The sequence below is a fragment of the Pinus tabuliformis genome, chromosome 6 (genome assembly GCF_031772625.1).
Source record: "Pinus tabuliformis cultivar Carrire ecotype Pingquan chromosome 6, CPIR1, whole genome shotgun sequence".
NCBI classification, from domain to species: domain Eukaryota; kingdom Viridiplantae; phylum Streptophyta; class Pinopsida; order Pinales; family Pinaceae; genus Pinus; species Pinus tabuliformis.
This window is the reverse complement of record NC_142292.1, coordinates 1,139,134,975-1,139,139,777: the sequence shown is the minus strand read 5'-3', so window position 1 is coordinate 1,139,139,777 and position 4,803 is coordinate 1,139,134,975.

Below are 4,803 nucleotides of genomic sequence, written 5' to 3'. Positions count from 1 at the left end.
AACATTTTAATGTAATATTGCATCCACTGCGTCGCAACTTTCCTATCACAAGTTTTACAAGCATGTCATGTTAAAACTTATGATTACGATATGGTTGTGGACACGATGGGTTTATCAAAATGATTTTATTGAAATATCTCATCCATGAGAGGTCAGAGTATGTTGCAGACATAATTGGATTATCAAAATGATTTCATTGAAATATCGCCTCCACTATGTTGGAGGTCAGAGGAAGTAGGGGCATTATCTGTTATAGGAACATCGGTGTTGGTGACATCAGAACTTTGGCTTGTGCACAAATTTTAAAAAAATATTTGATATTCATGCGGTTTCATTGTGTGGGATTAAAGTGATGATGTGGGATGTGGGACCTCCTAGCATCTATTATAATATGGTTTTCATTCAACAAAACAATGTCATATTTAGTCCACTATTATTAAAAGACCCCTTCTAACAGCTATTGAATATATTGTCAAAGTGCCACCTCCTGCACAATTCGGCCTTTCCTCTAAAAATTGTGTATTTTCATTTATTTACGAAACTCATATAAATACAAGTCAAACACTTCATTTTCTAGTATCAATCTCTGTCATCTATCATAGAGAGTAAGATACAGTTCACAACTCGTGAACTTGAAAGAATAAAAGAAAGGAGACTTTTAGGCTGAGAAGGAGAATAAATTTTTGATTTGGTTAAACTTGATGAATTAATCTTTGGAAGCCTCGGACCTGTGATCAATTAATTTGTAGAAGAAGTGCACACCGTGACCTAAATAATAGTCATGTGGAGGCTCATTTAGTAGCACGGTTCAGTTCAATATAGATGTCAAGGATTTGTGAAAAGATTAATTCTCGGATCTGTATGACCTCGTATTTGTATGACCTTGAATCTGTATGACCTTGGACCAGCGAAGTATGGTTACATGTGTCATGATTTGAAGGGAGATGAAGACGACACCAACATTGAAGTATTTGTGAAGTAATCATATCACAAACCTCTAAAGCAGTCACTCTTGAATAATTCACCTCGGCATTGTGAACAGAGGCTCGAAACAGAGGCATTGAGGCTTAGCACAACCTATTGAAGATATCTTGTTGAAAAGATGAAAGATCCTGAAGACATCATTGGATACCATGATGCATTGTTGAAATCATCATGAGGTAACTTTGAAAATCTTGTTTAGGTAACATGAATATTTTTGGAGAGTCCTTCATGTAAATACAAGGTTGTTATTGATGAAGTAATTTGGAGGAAACATTATTGAAGATTGACAGGGCTCGTTGAAGAAGACATTGGGAGTTGTGAACTATTACTAAACTTATCTTGATGAATTGATGCAGGAGGTTGGAGCCTCATATATTAGGTTGGAGCATGTACTAGAAGAGAGGGTTTTAGCCTTGTAGGATAGGAGTCCTCAATATATCAGGTTGGAACCTATACTAGAAGAGGGTTGGAACCCTAAACGATAGGAGTCCTCAATATATCAAGTTGGATCCTATACCAAGAGAGGGTTGGAGCCCTATATTATAGGAGTCCTCAATATATCAGGTTGGAGCCTATACCGGAGATAGGGTTGGAGCCCTAGAGGTTTTTTCCTCAAATTTGACAAGGTTAGAGCCTTGGAAAGTCCAATTCTGAGCTTGGAAAAATATAGGTTGGAGTCTCGGAGGTTAAAGATTGGTGTATTCATCTAGGGTTGGAGCCCTACACATTATTGTATTGTATTTATTGTAAAGAGGATTGGGGTCCTCATGATTGATATTAAATTATTATTCTATCATTGTTCATTCTGCGTTCTAATTATAAGTGATCTAACTAGTAAAATATAACAATTGAAAAGAAATACTACTTCACCCGCTCTCAGTATTTTCAACACTTTACAAAAATAAAATAGGAAAATAGAGTTTATTGTTTTTTTATTGAACATGTATTTGACATCAAATTGTGTTTTGATTTTCTTTCATTTACTTCTTTTGTATAGATATTTCATTTATGGGAAGTGGTCATAAACGTGTCAAAGAGATTTTAAACTTGTTTAGAAAAGCATTGAATGTTCTAGCAATTCATTAGTATTAGAGATGTTAATTTAAGCCTTTTATGTAATTTATGATGGTAGAATAAACACAGTTATGGAAACCAAATACTTCTAACCATTAAAATTTATTATAATTAGTGCCATTTCAAATGTGTAGAATCATTAAAAATTTCAAGTAACTTATTAAAGTAATTTGAAAAGAGTTGACTATAATGGTATATGGGTGGGTTGCAGAAATTTCGATATATAAATTTTTATTATAATATTTATGTCATTAGAATTAAAATAAATTATTAAAATCATTGTAATAGCATACATTGACTGCACTAAAAGGCACTTTGTACAACCCAATATGAAGCACATTTGTAATTCTTTCCAAGTTGAATACAAAATTGATACATGATATATTTTAATTAATTTTAAGAATCAAAGTGACTTGCATCATAGTAAGATTGTACTTATTTTCTTAGTCTATGAAACTAGAAATCAAAATGAATATGTTGTAAAATTTTACTTCTTAAATGTTGTAGATTTCATATTTGTAGCTTGGTGGTGACTACATAATGCTTTTACTTCATGAATCTCATAAATTCCATATTCATGGCTTGAAGGTGATTCCTACATAATGTTTAAATTTTATGCCATTGAGTTTTTAGTTTATTACATATGGATTTGTTTTAACCTTTAATATTTTAATACCTTGGAGAGATAATTTCAGTATAGCATATTATTAAAAAATATATACAAATTGGATGATTAAAGTCATTAAATACAAAGTAATATTATATTTTAAAATACAAATGTTAGTCTTTTAATTAATTTAAATTATCATTGTTATATTTTTAATAAAATTTATACAGTATAAATTTTTTAAACTAGCGAAACAATTAACGTCCATAAACTGAAATTTAAAAACATCCATAAATAATAATTAATAAACACCCATAAACTGAAATAATGAATGTATCCATAAACTTCCCATTTTAAAATATATACAAAGTACATTACATGAACATTAATAAATTGAAATGGTAAGCATCCATAATCCATAAATTGAAATAATGTTCATGTATCCATAAATTGTCAATACGAAAATATACAAAGTATAGTACACATGTGAATGTGCCCTATGAAATGGACCTGAAAATATACAATTTGTATGGTCTAAGTACCACTACCCCTATGTAAATTATGCTCAAACATGACATCCAGATCTTGGTATTTCAATATAACAAATTCAAATTCAAATTAATTATCATTATTTACAAAATAAAAGATATAGAAATAAGCTATTTTGAACCATGTTTAATGACATATGAATCTACTAACCTGACTTGAGTCCAAATGAAAGGTAGGTGGGATCACAAATATCCTTGAGCATATATTCACCAAAAAGGAATTTAATGCTTGACAATGACATTGGAGTGAGTTATTCATTGAATATGATTTCAGGGTATTCTACATCAATGGAAAGGAAAATAAGGTTGCATATGCTTTAAGCAGGAGACCCATAATCCATTCAGTACTATCACTAAATATGGATCTGAGAAGTCAAATTTTGAATCACCGTAATGAAGACCGTGAATACCAACAAATAAAACTTGCCTTACAAGAAGGAGCATTAATGGCATCTAAGTGGGATGGATACACCCTAGAGAATGATGGATCGTTGTGATAGAGAGATAAGATGTATGTGTCAAATGATGCTAAATTATGGAAATTTATAATGAAGGAAGCACACTGAGACCCATACGTTGCACATCTTGGAGTAAAATAAATGTATGCATACTTAAAAAGGCTATTCTTTTGGATAGGAATGAAAAAAGATATAACGCAGTTTGTGGATTGATGTTTGGACTGCCAATAGGTTAAAACTAAACATCGTCACCTGGCAGGCCTCCCACAACCCCATGATATACCAAAAACTAAGTGGGAGGTTGTTTGAATGGATTACGTGGGAGTCATACTGATGACCTCTTAATGGGATGACTGCATTATGGTCATTATTGATGAATTAACTAATATGTCTCACTTCATTCTAGTCAAAATTACCTATGATGTGCCAACCATTGCTTTGCCTTGATGGGGTACCAAAAAAAATATATCTAATATGGGTTCACGTTTTACTTCCAAATTTTGGCAAATCCTTACACAATCTATGGGAACACAACTCAAATTTAGTACTACATATCATCCAGAGACATGGGAAAAATAGAGAGAGTAAACCAAATGCTATAGGACATGCTTAGAATGTATGTCATGGACCAACAAGACCATTGGGAGAAATACTTTCCCTTAGTATAATTTACATACAAAAATAGTTATCACGGTTCAATTAAATAATATCCCTTTGAAATCCTATATTGAAAACTATTTCGTACTCCATTAAGTTGGGATCGATTAGAGGATAGAGTAATATTGGGACTTAACATGCTCGAAGAAATGGAAGAACAAATGGCTACAATTAAGCAAAGGCTAACATAAGCTCAAGACTACCAGAAATGTTATGTTGATGCAAAGAGAATTGAAATAACCTTTGAGGAAGGTATAACAAAGTTATCCGTGAGATTTTTCGGGCCATTTAAGGTCCTAATGAGGATTGGACCAATTTCTTATAAGCTTGAGCTACCATCCCATCTAAAAAATATATTTCATGTTTCTATGCTTAGAAAATATGTATCGAACCCATCCCATATATTGAAATTTGAAATTTTACAAGTTTCCAAGGAGGGAGTCCTTCATGTCAAACCATTTTTTATACTAGACCA